The sequence below is a fragment of the Dendroctonus ponderosae genome, unplaced genomic scaffold, assembly GCF_020466585.1.
Source record: "Dendroctonus ponderosae isolate FM_Combo_2020 unplaced genomic scaffold, Dpon_F_20191213v2 Dpon_F_20191213_1, whole genome shotgun sequence".
Taxonomy (NCBI): Eukaryota; Metazoa; Arthropoda; class Insecta; order Coleoptera; family Curculionidae; genus Dendroctonus; species Dendroctonus ponderosae.
This window is the reverse complement of record NW_026017110.1, coordinates 31,591,655-31,611,126: the sequence shown is the minus strand read 5'-3', so window position 1 is coordinate 31,611,126 and position 19,472 is coordinate 31,591,655. Positions and strand designations below refer to the sequence as shown.

Sequence of the window (19,472 nt, the reverse complement as noted above, 5' to 3'; positions counted from 1 at the left end):
AAACCCCCCAACACCCTCACCCAGGTATCCTCGAGGTACCAGCACAAAAGACTCAAGGCCTTAAATGGCTAAGTCTGTTAAACATCCACGCACAGATGAGGAGTTAGTGAAGTGACAGCAGCGACTGAGTGCAGAAGAGATTACACCCCGCGAGTCGGAAGAGCGAGTTTTTCGTCGGTTATTGTTATTGTTTGTGAATTTGGCGGTAATTTTGAAGTTAGTTTGTTCCTGTTCCGTATTTAAAGTTATACCGAGCTAAATAAAAGTTGGAGGCTGAAGAAAGAGTTTGGTACCCGGCCATCCACGGTACAATATGTTGTGCATATTTTGCCATAAGATGTGCGAGTTACGCTTAGAAAATGAATTTAAAACGTTAGTTTACAAAATAGTTTCACATACGTCGATTACTTTAAATGAAAATATCTAGTAAAAGGTTGGCCGCATCGACTTTTTTGTTTTTTTGCTAAAAAAGTTAATTTGGCAGTGCACGAATGCGCTATGAATTTTCAAACGAGAAAAGAAACATGTTGGTAGCGCTTGTTGCTCTACACGCGAGAGCAAAACTGGGATGAAATCTAAGTTTCTTATGTTACAAATACCAAGTGTAAAGTTGGGCAAATGTCGATATTATTTAAAAAATTGATAAAAACTCAAACTGTCTAAATAAAAATGTATCCTTGAACATTCTGTAGCTCGATAAGTAAAGAATAAAGCATTGGGGACTAATGCCTATATGGACTTTTTATCTTAAACATATGTGAGAGATCGTTCTGTGAAATATTGGACATTTACAAAAACACCCGGTAATTAGAGCTCTGGTTTGGTACATATTCTATATACGGTTTCAATTTGCTTATTAATATACTTGTTAACTAATTAGTAAATCATTTTATTTCATATAAAAAGTTTTAATAAATGACTGACTTTATGGGCATAGTTACGAACATATAGAGGCGTGCTACACAATTTTTCGCAGAACACGTTATTTTTATTAATGACGAGGCCGAAATTTTCTTATTTATACTTTTATAAGAAAACATTATTTCCTGTAAATCAACCTCAGCCTCAAGGTTGAAAGTTAATTCAGCATCAGCATTTTTGCAAATTTAAGAGAATTGACGGGATACGGCCCAAAATTGCTTTTTTATGTGCGTATTTGATTCCTTGCCCTGATTATCAAAATTTATTGAAATTATTATAACCACATGGTTAATTATGCATATTAGATAAATTCTAGTTTATTTCTGAAGTAAACCTTAAATCTACCGAGGATTATAAATAAATTCAGTTGCTGGTTCGCGTATATTCTTGTGTAAGTATTTTAAAACGTATCCCTGCGTATTCTATCAAATACCCATTAGGTCCAACGGACCGTGATACACAGTTGTAATTGCTGCTCAAAAAGTTTCGAGTGCCCAAGATTTAAAGTTTTCCTGTAGCGCAAACTTTCCTACGCTTTCCTTACGATGTGTGTTTAACAGTTTTTCTTTTATAGCGATCCATTAATTTTCCTTGAAAATTGATTTCTTAGGATATCCGGGTATATAATATTCGACAAAAGTAAATGATGTTTGAAATTTATTAAGAAGCTATTTTTAATAACGATTTCTTTTGTTTCAGGTAAGCCAGCAAATTACAACTTTCAGTCAGGTAATGGACTTTAAATAGAGGTATAAATAAATAATATTACAATGATAGAATGAAATAAGTGGATCAGATAGAAAAATTGATAAGGAACAAGCCAAATTTATTTTATTTAAATTGGTAGTGTCTACTCTGAAAGCGTTGAAGATTTAATGCGATTATTTGATATTTTGGGATTCCTTGTTTTTGTTGTACATTCGTTATTTCCAAATTTATTGAAAGAATTGCTAAATTATTTTGTTTTATGCGGTTATACACCGCAGCTGAACTCGACGTTATACACCGCACCAAATCTGAAGAGATGGTTAAAAAGGAAATGGGTAAACCCTGAGCCAAATAAATTCCGAAAAGTGTCTTTTTGCATGCTGCGATGTACCGGTTCTGCAAAAAACTGTTTTTATTATTTATTAATAACTTCTGTATGCCTACTTTTAATAGGGAGGAAAATTATTGCACGTCCTAAGTATAAGTTTCCCACAAGTTTTTCACATGAAATTTTACCTGCAGGATATTTCTGATTTTTGGGTCATAGCGTCTCATAAATTATAATGTTTTGAACTATGAACAGTATTTTTTTAGGTTTGATTCTTCATTTATAAAATTAGTAAGGTATTTTTGATTACGTTTCTATTTTAAACAATCAATTTCTAATTTTTACAATGATTTTAGCACTACAGAAAAAGGTCATTTGTTTTTGTGGGTGAACGCCAATTTCAGCAACTATTAAGAACTTTAAATATTGAATTAATGTCTCGTTCAATTCGATGTTAAGCTCAACAGTTTCTGTTGCGATAATTGAAAAGTTCTATTGTTATTTAAAAAAATAGTTTTTTTTAATGTAGCTATTACCTATAAAGCCAATTTTTCCAAAGCCATTGGTTTAGATGAAGTTTTGCAAGAAGCGTGGAAATTGAATGGGGATTTTTAAAATATATCAAACATGACAAAGATGTTAAGACAGGAATCAAAAACGGTCGGGTTTTGATGTGGATACATTTATTCGTGAAAAAATGTTATCTAAAAACTATCAAAAAATGTTTTTGTAAATAATTATTGAAAACTAGCATATTCTGAATCAATTTTATATACATTTTAGTACCATGTATCACTGCTATTTACCAGTTTAGTCAGATTAGACTTTAAAAGGCCTGTTTCGGGCACTAAATAGATCAAGGTAAGAGATTATTGGAAGTTGATAGGAAGGATGTCAGAATGTATGGGACAATAGTTTGAGCTCGATTTCCGGCTGTGGAACATTGTTTAAATACTCAAAAACTAAATTAAAATCCGTCCGGAAAAAAAACGCCGATTTTAGCGTTTCCTTTAAATTTTCTATGATTAACTTGGTTTCACTTCATAAAAATCGTGCTATAGTTATAATCGCCTTATCACTAGAAGTGAATTTTAGCAAGGACGCAATTCAGCATCTGTATTGTCTATTGTCCATTGCATAGTATCGTGAAACCTTATTGTTTTTCTTATAATAGCAAATGCAAACTAACGCCATTCTCATCCTGTAATCGCTTGAATAAAGTCGTTTTTTAAAAACAAGTTCTTTTGAGACCCCATGGTAACTCTATAACTTTTTTTGAAGGTATACTTTATAAGTGCTATCAATTTTAGCTTAAAATATTCGTAACTTTTTTTCATTCCTATTTGTTTCCAAAAAAAGGCTCTTGCCAGATAATAAATATTTTTTTAGAGACAACTGCAAGTGCGGCTCACACAAATTCCTGATTTTCAACTTAATGTTTAAACAATTTATCATTCAGCAATAACATTTTCCTTTATTGAACGTTGTAGTGAGACTCTTTACAAGTAAAATATAGCCTCAGAGAAATCTCTTCGATGTCTTAAGAAAAACTTATTGAGAATTTGGCAAGAGCCCTTTTTACATAACAAATAGTAATGCACAAAAAGCTATGAATATTAATAAAAAATGTACACTTATAAAGGGTACAAAGACCTTTGAAAAATTTATATTAACATTTTTTGTAAACAAAACCGAATTAATTATATAAAATTTAAAGACGCTGAAATCGGCGGTTTTTCTCGTTTTCTGAGTATACAAATGAACGGATTTTAATTTAGTTTATCTTATATTATAGGTATTTTTAATACTTGAAAAAAAGTACCCAACTTTTTTTTAAATAATTATTTTTTCGCACTTTCTTTAATTATTTAAACAATGTTCCACAGCCGGAAATCGCGCTCAAACCATTGTCCCAATCTCGTGCAGTTCCTCCAACAACTGCCAATTATTCTTTACCTTCATCTATGTAGTTCCCAGAAAAAATTCAATCGTTAACATTATTGTGTCGTCCATTCAGTAAGTGCTCATCATGTTCTACTGAATGATGTAATAAGTGCAGATATTGAATACTACATGAAAAATAGTATGTTTTAAAATAACCTTAATTGAGTTTGTGTTAGTACATACAGTATAACATCAAGTAAACTGGCTGGAATTTTCTGAAAAGATACAGTGTGTAATATTTGTGTTTAATTTGATGTAAGACTCTGAGCAAAATTAATAACAGCAATTACCATGGTATATTTAATTAAATTCAATAGAATCTCGGAGAGCTGCTGTTTTGCAAATAAGAAAGCGGCTAAGTCTCCAGAGCCACATTAAACTCCATTACGACTTTTATGCAGAACGGCCCAATAAATTTCGTCTAGCAGGACTGGTCTGGCGCGGTATAATCTCTCTTTATTGTTAAAAGTTGTATGTTCGGTTTCTGTAGTCTAATAAAGTACGTGACTTCTACTGCTCCGCTTATAAATGCAAGCAAGTTACGCCTGTAAATCAGGCGTTGTCTTAAAAAGTCTAGAAGTTTGATAATATGACTTCCCCTTTGAATGCTTAACATCCTATAAGGTCCCGATTTAATACGCTTAAGTCCAACAAGTTTTGATTCTTGAGTTTTGAGGCTTTGGTTTAATTTTGAAACTCTAAAATGTACAACGGCAGATTACATCCGTATAGTCTACACGGTATAAATTCGTTTCAGCACTACAATTTTAAATTATAACCAGTTCAAATGTAAATGGTTTATTATGGAAGACTAATATTTGATAATAGCTATTTTAAACAATTAATTCTGGTCAGATAGGTCCAAAATTTTAGATGGTATCTAGTAGATAACTATAAGATTACATTCAATTAAAAATAGCAATGTTTATCGATATGCAATCGTCAAATGTCAATTATATTCATTATCAAAGTCTCATTTATAAAGAGGATTAGAAATTCAGGTTTTTTAATTTTACTTTTGTAACTCGATTTTTTTAAATCGTTATTAACATACTTTATTATAATGGGAACTATGACGAAAATTGTAATTGTAAATGCAACTCTGTGCAGGCAACAAATTATAACGAGTTTATTCGCTCAAATAACTCAATTGTAATTTCTTATTGGATGCATTTTTTACAGTGGTTCATACTAGTTGATTCTATGTATTTTGGTTGCTTTATGTTACATGAAATAATTTTCATTTCAATTTTTGAATAAAAATAGATCCGTTTGTCTTTTGTTGTCATGCAACCCGGCTGGCGACCCCCCGAGAAAACACACAAGTTTTTATACTAGAGGACAATTTTGAACACTTCAAAATACTATATCTGAGAAACAAAAAAAGGACAGTTCAAAGGACAAAAGAATAAAAACATCATCCGTTCAAGAATGTTTCAACCTACTTGTATGCACTGGTTGCTTTATTTATCACAAAGTACTGAAAAACTATCGCAAACACTTTCTAAGAACTGAAAACGTACCCTAGATTTTTTTCTTATCTATCAGGAATTCGGGTCTTTTTATTTTAGTTCATTTGTTTAGGTTTGTTTGTTCGGTCTGGGCAATGGTGAAAAAAGATACACGTTTTTAGCCATCAAGCTTTCAGCCATTTATTACCGCCTTCTTCAGGGTGCTAATTGTTTCTCATGGGAAGGTTGGCAACCCTCCAGAATCTTATTATTGATACGGTCTGATGAAACATCTTATTTTCATGGGTTCCATGGTATTGCAAGGGTGGAACTATTGTACATTTGTTCACCTGGGTCAGTGGGTAAAATTAACAACTAACGTTTTTGTGGAGAGACAAATGGACGAACTACAATAACTGCACACTTATACAATTACTTTTACAACTGTTTTTTTTTATTTACAGAGTCTTCAGCTCATCACTAAGTGTGCAGTTATTATAGTTCCTCCCTTATGTGCAGATATACAAGGTGATTCAAAATTAGCGTCATTCCTCTGGAGAAATGTGGGGGGGGGGTGTCTTGGGAGTAGAAAAAAATAGTAAAAGGAATTAAGTGTTATTAAAAACTCAGATATTTGCAAATAAACTAGATCAGAAGGATGGCAACAATGTTTTTGAAGGTAATCTGCCTAATTAACATTACGTAAATACCTGTTCCTTCGTAATTATTAAAAACTCCGGTAACCATGGATAAACATAAAGCAAAAAAAATAAAAGAGACAATAACATGCGTTGAGGTTAGTATAACGGTGTCCCCTTGCGGTCAGTGCTGCGACAAAACAACCTCCCGAGTGCGGCCATCTTTTTGGGGCAAATGAATGATATACCTAAATAGGTCACAAGTGTCATCCAAAACCATCTGTTAAAGGTTATGTGTCATTGATCTATATTATTGATCAAATAAAATACAATTCTGTTGTTAAAACAGAAGATGTGTTCCCAAGAGTAAGAAATCCTGCCCGTTTCACTCCAAACATCATTGTGTCCCAATCACTTTAAGACCGGGCTCATATTTTGAGCAGCTTCTCGTGTTCCGTTAATTAACTGCTGCTCAATTTGAGCCGGTGTTCGGAAGGTCAGAAATTTAATGTGTTCTTGTATCCTGTGCATATCACATACATGGTAGGAATGTAAGCTCTTCCTCGGGGACCTATTGGGACAATTAAGTATCCAGTGTTTGAGAAAGTGCAGTTGTTGTGCAATGCCTCAAGTACTCCTGCAAGGCTCAGCTGCAATGATCTCCAATACCTGTTCCTCTAGGTCTGGAAACCGAGCATCTTTAGATTGTCCATTATCTGTGTCCATTTCGGGCTACTCGTTTTGTGTTGAACAAAACCATTATTGGGCCGTTATTTATTGCCTTAAATGTTGAAGTGTTTGACGAAATGTTTCGGAATACGACAGAGCCTCTAATTGTTCGCGAAGCAGGAAACCAAACAGACCGTCTATGAAATCGGTTTTCGTCCGAGGATTTCCTGCATCTTCAAGACGATTTCTCATATTATTCGGTTTAGAGATTTGCTGAATGAGAATTATCCAGATTAGAATATTTAGATCCAGATTAGGACATTTTCTTATGTCATATTGAATGGCCGTCAAGAATCTTAGACCTACCACCACTTGATGTTTTCCTACGCAGATGTCTAAAATCAATTGTTTCTTAAACTCAGTCTGATAATTGATCAATTACGAGAAAGACTTATTCAAGCAAGCCGGTATGAATCCAGTGAAACTCCCTTTACTGTTTGTCGAGAATCTTATGTCAGTCTCCATTATTTTCTGGACGATAATGGAAACACTGAGAACAACTCCGTAATTCAGGGATTAATCAAAATCGTCAATTCCTTTGTCACGGATCAAGTGGGTAACTAGGTTTTCACATGTAGTGTTATATAATTTTATCGATAATTGTAAAAGCTATTTAAATTTGGACATTTGGAGTGGCCTGACGTTCTTTCAACCCAATAATGATGTGGGTAGTTTAGCTTGTGCATAAATTTGGTCCTTCAACTCATTACCGAACCGGTTTCAAATTGTGATCCAGCAGATTAATTTTTAATAACTTTTGGGGTATCGATGGTTTATGCGTTTTGCATCTTCTGTTTATCTTTGCAGTTTTAAAAATATTTTATCAAAGTTTGCTCAGCTGAATTTACTTTCGTTCGCTCATTAGAACTATTAAGATTAAGCATATTCCTAGTCACCAATAACTAACTGTGACAGATTTTTCTGTTTAATATCAAATCTTGACCAGCTTTTGCAGGTCATAAGGTCTCTTTATCGACTGGATGTGTACTCGTTGCCCGTTGCATATCCCTGTTTTGTTCTTCTTTTCCAGAATTCGCCTATCAAGTGATTTATTAACTTCTTTTGTGTTCGAGTTTGATTAAGTGCAACCATTTGAAAGAGCCTGATTAATTTTCCAAATGTCTAGACCAGGCGGCCCTTCACTTAACTTTAAATTAAACATTATATTAGTGCACAACCCACTATTAACAATTCTATTTCAACGCTCAACTAGGTCAACGCCATGACAACCCGCTGGTTTCTTATTTTCCAAATGCGGTTAAATTTGATTGATTTTGAATTAGCTGTTGAATTATCTCTGTAAGCAGTCAGTCTGTTACATTTTCGGTCGGCTGAAATATTTTTATTCTTGAGGACGTTAATTATCTCATTTTATAACCAGTTCTGCTCGTGTGCTGCAAAAATATTGTTTTTCTATCGCAATTCTCTAACTAAAATGATCTGTCGGGTGTTTCTACTTTGCTAATTGACTTCACTTAGTGGCGCTAAGTCTCCGTCTAAAATAGCACACTGATGCGGTGTTTATACGATCCAGTAAAGTGAAAAAAAGTTATTGAAGCAAGTGACCCAAATTATGGATCTTCATGTATGTAAGGCAAAAGAGCTTAGCAGTGGCATAATATGTTAGAGTTAGAGAAAATCAGAAAACAAATTCATTCAAAGGATATTCACTTTATTTGTGAATATATAGAGCACATACTTCATCAATTTTAGTTCAGATTGCCGGTAAGGAGGTAAGGAATGCGTAGCAAATTTAATACTGATATCGATTGGTTTATACGTGTACTTGATTCATTCAAATTAAGGTAAATAATATTGCTTTTTTGCCAAATAAAGTTGATTATGTTTTCAAAGTCGTCAAACAGTTTTATTGCTTTTATCATTTTAGTGCCAGGAGGTTAAGGTGAATTGATCGTTATTTGTGTTGAAAATGGTTTGTTTTCCGCTACTAACCTACCAATGGTATTCAAAGATTCTCTTGAGGAGTTATCGGGGAGTTACTTGATGGATAATGAGAAAGTACTCTTTCAAAAGGGATTCGATTCAAACACCAAGGTCTAAACAACGCTGTTAATACTTGGTTTAATTACCTGAGGTTTTCTTTAATAATTCTATAATTTTTCACAGACCTGCAAATAACATGTCAATGTTTTCGCTGTCGAAAACTAAACATAGAAGATAGAAGTTATTTTAAAGTTTAGAAAACGTTAAGGATGTAGCCTTTCTTCAACTGTATTAAAGATAACTCAACAAATGTTGAGAATAATCAGCATGGATTATAAAGCGGTGGATTATAATTGTACCTTAGAATTTAAAGCATTTTCCACATTGTCGCACATTTTATCTACTCTTGAAAAGCGCAATTTAAAAAGAAACCGTAAATACTGTGACTGGCTGACATATTTGTTCAAGTAGAAACTTTTTTTGGGCGCGTTTAGCACTTTTTCTTGGCTGTCGAGTGATGCTGAGCAGTAACGCTTCTTCGAGTGAAGTCGTCTCGAGTCGACTTTCAACGAAGGCCGAGATGCATAACCGATATCTTATGATGCGCCGTTCTACCGCCGTTCCCTGAAGGTAATTTTGGTGGCACCATCGATCGTAGTAGCATTTGACGCACGGAGAATTTAAAGTTGTTTGGGCGATGCGGTGGAAATTTGTCAAGGATTGGTTTAGGCGTCTCCTGGGGGGGTTCACTCATATTGACTTGCGCGTAACCAAGTTTTTGGCCTGAGGGTTTCGCCACCTTGCTTCGCCCACGCGAAACAGACATCAATATGACGAGTACCGGACAGTTTTCAGTTAAGTCAAGTGATTTAATGCACAGAATATCGCCTGGACGGCTGGCAGACTTTATGGCGTTGTTTCCAATTTCAAGGTTACGAGTGACAAGGCGTCTAATCGATGTAATCGATAGCATTGATGTAAACAACTTTAATGCCGGCATTGTTTCTTGCTTTCTACAAGTGTTTTATGAAATTTATTAAAAAATTAGTTCAATTCTTCAACGTTGCTGTGTACCTCAGTGCGATGATACATCTTCAAAGCGGTAAGCTTCAGCATTACTAGAATTATTTACATATTGATTGATGGAGGACGCCAACATGGTGCATGATACCTCATACATTTTTCGTATTTAAATTATAACACATAAAAGCAACATATTTCTAGGTGTGCACTTCCTAGAAATGAAAAGTTGAGAAGCATTTGGATCAGGCGGACTGGATGTGAACATTTATTGGCAAAATGGAAATTTCGTAGCAGATTTGTGTCCAGACATTTTCACGATGTGTGTTTCAAGACAAACTGGAGACTATTACTAAATTGTCTCCCAACAAAATATTTTTCAGGTATGTTTAAATAAGACTATCTTATGTCTTGTTTTAAAGAGTACTACATACATTTCGAAACTGTTTAAGGTGCCGTTTCCAAGGAGAATAGCTTCTATCGAGAGGATGTATCATATCCTAAGGGATGAGGGAACCCGTGAAAAAGATTTCGGCAGAGTCAGGCACGTCCTTCACCAAGTCGAGTCCGCTAGACTCGGTTATTTAAGCCAGCGAAAGTCTATCCTGGCAAAACACGCCAAAAACAGCCAACATATGTGATATTGCTGGATCATCACATGAATATGTTAGCACATCAAATATCGCCTCAGTTCCGTGTAAGTAGATATACAATGAATAAGGAATATAGTAGCTTACCTACGGCTTAAGAGTTTAATCAATAGCCTACGTTTAAAATTTGAGCAAATATCTCATTAACTGTAGGAATTAAAGAGAAAATATTAACATTTTTTTAAAAGGTTAACACCCTGTATGTCGCGTTGACCATGGGCCTGAGAAAAAAAAAACCTTAAATGGAAACTCGACTTGTTTTCAGGTCGTCTACACGCCCTTGCTGTGTGTCTATAAGGTTGCGAATCACCCTGTATATAAATATCCTCTTCGTAGAAAATGGGATTAAAGGTTTTTAGTAAATTACCGCATTTTAAAAAGTGCCGCTTTACTTTCAGTTTTTCAGGAAATTTTGTTTTCTTGGACTTCATGCAGTGTAATAGTATATTACATAATAAGAGTTGTAAGTAGCACTTTGCGTAATAATTCCATGAGTACCATACTTTACCTACGATCGTATTAACTTACTAAAACTAAAGGACAAATTTGTATGTTTTATATATTGTATATTGACAATTTGTATATACTTACAGTAGTGGCCATAGGTAAAATGATTTTATTACTTTTTACTTATTTTATTCATACGTATTACCGTAGATTTTAGACTTATGGAAACCGATTTTATGGTACACAAGTATATGTCGGGATAAATTATTGTGATATTCATATGCCTACCTAAAAATGTATCTGCTTTCATAATTGTAGTTAAGTAATTAATTTATTTGTTGTTACATTGAATTATTTGTTTATTTTCTTACACCTTCATTCATAACGTGATAATTTTGCTTTTTGAACAAAGGTTTGTTGTTTGCATGATACATTTTTCACAAATTAATGCTACTTGGCGTTTTGCCTATTTATTTACTGCAATAAAAATTGAAAATGATTTTGATCTTTTTATTATCAACATATCCAAAACCAATGGCTGTCGAAGTACTTTAATTGAGATTAGGAGTATGTTTATGTTCAATTTGATATATTTGTTACAGGTCTTCCCACTGTTCAAATATATTAAACTCAATTAAAGTAATCGGTCACCAATAATCGTAAGGACACCAACCTTCAAAACAAGTAGCAGGGACGCAAACTCGCAAGCAGATTTAAAACGCAGCCGTGCCTTTGCGTCCATAGATGGCAGCAGGTTAGAGCGGGTCCAACAAAGTGCGAGGGAGTGGGCTATCTATACTTGTCTTTATCTATGGGCGTCTCCAAACGATTGCCAAAGCTATTTTGTGAGCGAAAGTTTTCAACTTCTCGAGTTTTTTATACTAGTTTCCTTTTCAAAATATGGATAAAGGTTTCAAGGCAGCAAAGAGCTTAAAGAATCTAATGTTTCCCGATTATGAGTTTGTATCAATTTTAAATCTGATGATGGCGCTGTTGTCTCTCCGAAACGTTATGAAATAAACGATACACAAATTTTTATTTCACACTTTGACTGAAACCCAGGAAAAAAAGAATATAAATGAATATATAGATTGATGTTACTATATAGTAATTATAATTTTGTTTACAAAATGATTCCTTATTTAACGTAAAAGTCACAGCGAAGAAAAACGTGCTTAATGCTATCAACGGCCTTTTGATCATCAATTTCATGTTATTAACTTATGTCTTTTATCGAATTTTTTTCATTTACGGAAGTTCAAAGTTTTATTTAAATTGTTGCTTAAAACCTTTTGATTTGAGTTTCTGGTGGGCGATTGTTGACAATTTTCCTTAATTTTGCTATGCTATCAATTCAATTTATCCATTCAGTTATATTTCTTATGTGTGTGTGTGTGCGTTTTTTGCTATTTTAGTGTGCCGAAAATGCCTAACCAATGTACTGAGAGTAAAACGATGATTATCGATCATCATCAACTGAGATGATCGATGAGTTCCGCAATTCAATCTTTCACAATCTTCATGATGTGGCTGCATGTTTATCAGCAATACAAACACACTCAGAGGTACAGTTAAAGTACGACACAATTAAGTCAATTTAGGTACGAATCTAAAGAAAGTCACTTATTTTTTTAATACATATACAGGGTGATTCAAAATTGGCGTCATTCCTCTGGAGGTGTTGTCTGGCGGTGTTTAAAAAGTACAGAAAAATTTGTAAAATATATTAATTGTTATTAAAAACTGAGAAATTTGCAAAAATCGATATTAGAAAAACGGCAACACTGTTTTTCAAAGTAATCTGCATAATTAACATTACGTAAATACCTGTTGCTTTGTAATTATTTAAAACTCCGGTAACCATTGATAAATAGAGAAAGTGACAATAAGATAGACAATGATAAACGGTAAGTTCAACAGAAATCGTTGACTGACGGAACATATTTCGAAACTCACAACCTCGAACTGATGTGTATACAAATAAACATATATTTCCGTCTTAAACTCCAAACAAGTTAGTGCCTGTGTAATCACGTTATTCTGCACTCTTCTTGAGCAGCTTCTCGTATTCGGTTAATTGACTTCCGCTCAATTTATACCGGTGTTCAGTAATCCATTGGTTTAATGTGATCTTACATACATGGTAGGAATGTAGCTGGTATTTATTTGGTGCCTGGGAAAGTGTCAGTTGCGGGGCAATGTTCTGAGTGCCCTAAAAGGCTCTTCTGCAATTGTGTCCAATACTTGTTCCTCTGTGTATTGGACCTGAACATCAATTCCCATCCACTTTCTTCCTGGAACCACTCTCCTCGCCCTTTGTTGGCGTGAGTTCTTTAAGCTTCTGCTGTGTCGCATATCCGCAAATTCATGAAAGGAAATTCAAAGTAAATCATAGTTTGTATCCACCTGTAACTATTTGTTAATGACAAAACACATCATTGCCGCTTTGACTTCTTATCATTTTTTGATAGAGAGAACTAGAAGAGAACTTTTTTAATACGAAAAATTTGTGAAATTTTAAGCAAAGATCGTAATTTTTCTTTTTGAATTATTAAGTATTCCAATATGCTACCAATTAAACATGGAACACTTTCAAAATAATGGTTAAAAACCAAGTTGAAATTCGATTTTCAACTGTTAATATCTTCTAAAAGTTATCGAAAAAAAATTTCAATATTTTTCTCGCACCTTCCAAGTGAGCTCCTATTGCCCCTTAAGAAAAATGACTCCAATTTTGAATCACCCTGTACTGTTTGCATTCAGCAAATTCAGCCACACATTTGCTATTTCAAATAAATTTAAATGTCATGTTGTACGTAAATTAATCTCCCCTAAAAGCTAACTGTCTATATATTGTACCGTGGATGGCCGAGTATTTAAACTCTTTCTTCTGGTTACAACTTTTATTCCACTCGGTACAACTTTAACTACGGAACAGGAACAAACTAACTTCTAAATTAATGTCAACTTCACAAACGATAACAATAACACACGGAAAACACGGATTTCCGACTCGCGGGTTTAACTTCTTCTGTACTCAGGCGCGGCTGTCACTTCACTCTCCCTCGTCTGGTTCTCGTCGTCGCTTATATCCTTTTCTCCAGGTATTCCAGATAGTTATCGAAATCTCCAGAACAGGTGCGAAACTTCCCGCTTGTCAGTGTCATATTTGACAGTAAATGGGGCCCAAATGGGGCTCCCATTTACTGAAACACCATGAATTTCGATTCCCCATTCCAAACGTGAGTACCCCAGGCCATTTCCGTTACAATATTTATTACAGAAATATTTTAGTCTTTCAGTCAGAATCTAAAATTAGTTACTAAAACTTTTCTAAAACCGTTTTTTAATAGTAATATCTGATTAAACAAAAATTAATATTTTTAGATAACTGGAAAGAAACGCTAATGCTTGCCACGACGGAAACTGAAAGCCAAACGGTTGGGTCGCCTAAAAAACTTGATCGCACGATGCAACGCATTTTTTTACAGCTGAAGTATTTTGCTGTCAGCAACTGTATCAATCATGATTGCCGTAAATGTGATTTAAGAAATTTGTTTGGTAGCAATTACTCGTTTTACGTACTTTCATACAAAGATACCGAATTTCACATACATGCTGTTATCGCCCAATATATCTGTGACTATTTATCACCGCTAATATACTGTGCATTATATGTAAATAATGTATTTCTATCAGCTAGATAGGTTATATGCGCATTTAATTAATGCAAATACATTTAGGGCTATGAATGATTATCGCTTTGAATTTAATGCGGTTCATTACTGTTTATGTTTAATCCAGCAGATTAGCGTTATTAACCATTATTTATCAAACTTGCATTGTAGATAGCAGTGTTCGATTTATTATTAAGGACTAGATCTGCATACGTGATACCAATTTTTAGAACGTTTAGAATCCTTGTAGGGGATGTGAAGACCTTGTCATAATCATATACAAGTTACGACTAAACATAATATTATCTTTGCTGCAACCTCATTCCAGCAGGCTAAAGTTACCCGTCGGGTATTCTACTTTGTTTTTAATCAAATATGGATCCCCGTTAAAATGTAATGAGAAATAAGGCGTTGCGTTTTAATTAGGTTAGAAAACATGCAAGTTAATGATCCATATATTATAATCAAACGTTTCTGTTGGGATATATTACTTGATCTAGTGCCAATTACATAATTTACGACTCTCAATAGGATACACTCGTCAGCAGTGTTTTGCATAATGCAGGAATAAATATAGCAGCCCCCTAGTGATAATACATCATTGAACTCGTGAGTTTGATAGAATTAAATTTTGCAAGCAATTTGAAAGTGACGTCATTAATTAGAAAATAAAAACAAACTCAAGCATTTTATCATTTGAAAAGAAAATTAAATTTTCGCCATAATCAAAATCCCCAATCGATATCTCTACAGGGTCGCTTCTATATATGGAAACGGGGGATTATTTTTAAGCCAAGAGAGCTAACATTGAATGGTTCTTTCCAGTCTAATTACATGAAGAAAAATTTTGAATACAGGGTCAGCAAAAAAGCAACGGAAAAACGAAGTTTCTTTCTCATAAATGGAACACCCTCAATGATAGTCAATAAATAATTTCTCCTCGGCGTTCTAAACATTACGCACTTAAATAAAACGTTTGAGGATATAGAGTTGTTAAAATTATTTTTTCTGTAATTCGCTAAATGATTAAATTTAATATTTTAAATCTTGCACAAGCAGGAATGGTGAAAGAAAACAGACAAAAGGTACAAGCAATATATTTTAATTGATTCCTAGTATTAAATTGAAATTTTATTTTGAAACGTGATCAAAGTGTGCGCCATTTACCATTTGACAGTAATGAAGTCGCTAAATAAATTATTTTAAGGAATTTAGAAGTAGATATTTTCAGGTGAATACCGGAAATTTCGTGACTTATTCTCTCTTGCGCCTCTTCAATATTTTGTGACCTATTTTTGTAAACATCATTTTTAATATTAGCTCATAGAAAAAAGTCAAGTGGTGTCAAATCGGAAGACCGAGCGGGCCATTTAGTTGTCCCCTACGACCAATACATTTCACGGCAATTGTTTCAAGAAGATATGTTCGTAGTTCGCATCCAAAATCCCTTACCATCACTAATATTTCAGTACTCTTAGATTCACTGAAAAACGTGCCATTTCAAAGCTGAAATAATTCTTAAGACATTCTCTAAGATAACTTCATGAATACTGTTTTTAAATTTGATTTACTAATTTGGCAAATTACACCAAAACATAATTTTGTGAACTCGATATCGCCAAAAGGGTTAAATTTAAACATGTACTGTGTTCCCATACAAAAATACAGGGTGTTCCGAAAATACGTGGTGTTCCATTAGAAAATATAAGATTGCGCTGCTGTGACTTTTTGGACTGACCTTGCATACATTTTTGTTCTTTATGTACATAGACTGGAAATAACATTACAATTTTTAATGTTTTTATTCTAGGTATCTTTGCTTAGGAAATAATTCACCGTTTCTACATAATACGTTTCTATATAATTACATATAAACGACCCTGTATAATTGGTGCGCTTATGGGGAAGATTAGCCCTCACCAGTCGCTTTTACCTAAAAATAGCACTCCCGAAACCTGTATAAAGACCTTATTTATGAGAAATGCAAAATAAGCCCTACAACAGAAAAATGCGAAAAACATGTGGATCAAAAAAGAATTAAGAGAAAAAGTCATTAAAAGTAAATACTTAACAATTGTATATGATGAGAATGAAAATGAATACACAGAGAAAACGAAGTCAAGGATAGTCAAGAACAAAACAGAACCGTATTTAACAAAATTAGAAATGTATTTTACAGTAGATATCTTAACTTAAACCACAAATTCCAAGTTTTGAGATGCTATATCTGTCTGCAATTTAGTACTGAAGAAAAGCGGTAGTGGTGGACTAGAAGCATTAAAGAGGTGGTCGTATATAGGGAAGGACCTGGGGAATAAGTTGAGAGGCTGGCAAATGATTAAATACTGGGAATTATGAGGAAGGAAAAACGAATATTGAACACAATTAAACAAAGAAGTTGCGGAACATTTACAGGGACGGATAACAGGAACACGAATCAGATGAAGAAGATCCATTTTCTGGTTGAATCAATGGCGGCAATGGAAACCGCATCTCCGTTGAGCTATTTTGAGCTTCGGTATCAAAGATAAAACTTATTATCATAATAGCCAACCTTTTCCGATGAGATGAGACAAAAAGAACTGACTTCAGCTGGTCGTAATAAAAGTTATGACCTACCTAAAAATCTGGCGTAAGCCGGATGGCCGTAAGTCACATTGATCATACAACAAATATCGTACTTCATAAAATTAAATTTAAAAAAATATAAAAAAATCATGCCAAAAAATATCGTGTTGATGTGCGTATCAACTGTTGTATCCACTATATGCTAAAAATTAAATGGAATCAAATTTTAACTATAAACAAATATTTTCTCTTGGAATATTTGGCTATAACCAGTGTTGACAAATCTGGCGTAGTGCATACTTAAAATGACGCGTTTTTAAAAACTAATATACAGGGTGTTTGGTAAGTAGACGTATTCCTTGCAGGGGGTGATAGTGCAAGTAATTTTGGATATATTTCGTTAATAGACCAGGTTGCGAAAACCATTAGTTTCCGATCTAGGGTGTTAAAGTTTTAATAACAACAATGTTATTTATTAATATTACGGAAACTGCTTGGAATATTATAATGACATTTGACAGGCTTAGGCAACTAAGAACAATACACGTTTTGTGATGAAAATATTGTTTCTATTTTTTCCAGCGGCGTGGGTACAGGCACGTCTGTAGATAATTTTAAATAGAAAAATGTCACGACACTGATTTGTCTTAAAATAAATACTATTTCCAGTTCCTGTTCAGCCAAGTTCCTGTTCAATTTGGAAGAGAAAAGGTCTCTTGACTTTTTTGTACGACGTCCCGTTTGCGAGTAAGCAAATTAAAATCGATTTATTGCATAGCTTAATCGGGTTGTGGTTTAGTATAAAGACAGCAAAAATTGCGCAGTTGGATTGTATCAATTTTATTACAAAAATTATTACTAGCCGCAGTTGACATCAGTCTTAGAGTTTCTTTATTTGTTTTTACCTATTAGATTAATTTACCTGTTAATTAAAATTTTACTTATTCTTAGTATTGAAATGAGCACCCAGCTTGCATTGATACGGAAAAAAAATTATGTTATTCATTAATTCTTAACTACATAAGAGCCTTCTCAAAATGAAGCCCCTTTCTCTAACGCATGCATGTGCCTGCCTTCATATTTCTGTCCGGGTTACCCTGGCCGAAAATGTATCAAAAGTGTAATAGCGGCATCTCTAAGGCGCTGTTTAATACCTCTCTTGTATGTATTTCTGCGGCATAAACCAACTCTTTCATCCTACCCCATACGTGAAAGTCTAACGGAGTTAGAGCTGGGCTTCTAGCAGGCCATAATATGGGGCGTCCTCTCCCCATCCATCGATTAGGAAAACGCTGATTAAGGTACTCCCTTACAGTTTGCTCCTACGTGAATTTGCCTACCTTGTACGTTTCCTGACTCACTGACCCTTCGATAGGTATTTGCAAAGGCACGGATATTTGGAAGCCGCCACTATTTCCGTCGCAAAGTCCATAAATGTAAAGAATATCTGCGTATTCAGCATTGGAAAACTCAGCCATTTCAACAAATAAAGTTTTCAACTTATTAATATGAAAATAAGGTGACAACTAAAGTTTTTTTTACAAACTTCATGTTAGGTATTTCGCCTCAAAAATTTATGTCTTTAAAAAAGACAGAATTTCCTCACGTTTTCTGTTACAGATTGATAAATAGTACTCCTATTTCGCAATAAGAACGCATTATTTATCAAAAAGTAATCAAGAACTATCACCTAGAGGGTATCCTGCGACACACTTAGGCTCGAGCTGTAAGAGAAAAGAAATTAATTTGAAAAATTCCTTTGATGTTTCGATAGCTATTTTCTGCTATCGTTATCAAAAGAACCTAAATGACCCTAAAAAAGAGTATGTTAATAAATTGTGTAACAATAGTAGGATAATACAGTATATGAAAATTCGCTTTGATTATTCGTCTGTGCAAATTGTCAATTATGTGACTTTGACTTAATCTCATTGTTTAAATTAATAAAGGTAATGCTAATTAATAATTTTGGTGTCAATTTAATTTGGGTGTATGTTTCTCTGGTCTAATTCAGATTTTAGCATAGGTAAGCATGTATGACTTAAATTAACTGAACATGAAGCAACACAATTGTTTTGATTTAGTAAAATTAGCGCGCTTTCTTTAATTTTACGTTTTTTTGTGGATTGTTCTTTTGTTAAAATTGTGGAATTATTCCATTGAATTTTATGGCAATTATTAAATGCATGTTGACAAATGTGTAATTTATGATATTCTCTGTTTTTTATGTATGATTGGTGTTCTTTGAGTCTTTTGTGTAACGATCTTGAGGTTTCTCCTATATAAAATTTATTGCATTCGCAAGGAATTTTATAAATTACGTTTTTTGTATTTTCAATTATGTCATAAGATTTTGTTACTGAAATTTTACTTCTAATTGTATTTTCAGTTTTGAAGATAGTTCTAATATTAAATTTTTTACCTACTCGTTTAATTTGATCTGAAAG

General features: G+C 33.8%; 1 protein-coding gene and 1 long non-coding RNA gene across 8 annotated transcripts in view; both read left to right on the top strand.

The window, feature by feature from the left end:
- LOC109534691 (furin-like protease 2) overlaps positions 1-19,472 on the top strand; it is a 904,557-nt gene that overhangs the window by 609,626 nt on the left and 275,459 nt on the right. The window lies entirely within an intron of this gene.
- Positions 9,318-11,542, top strand: LOC109540682. Of its 5 annotated transcripts, XR_007282389.1 has the most exons (5): positions 9,318-9,765; positions 9,888-10,066; positions 10,136-10,380; positions 10,599-10,684; positions 10,740-11,279. It is a non-coding gene; the product is annotated as an uncharacterized LOC109540682 (long non-coding RNA). The 5 variants fall into 5 exon arrangements; XR_007282391.1 differs by lacking the exons at positions 10,599-10,684; positions 10,740-11,279 and adding an exon at positions 11,525-11,542; XR_007282392.1 differs by lacking the exons at positions 10,599-10,684; positions 10,740-11,279 and adding an exon at positions 11,383-11,400.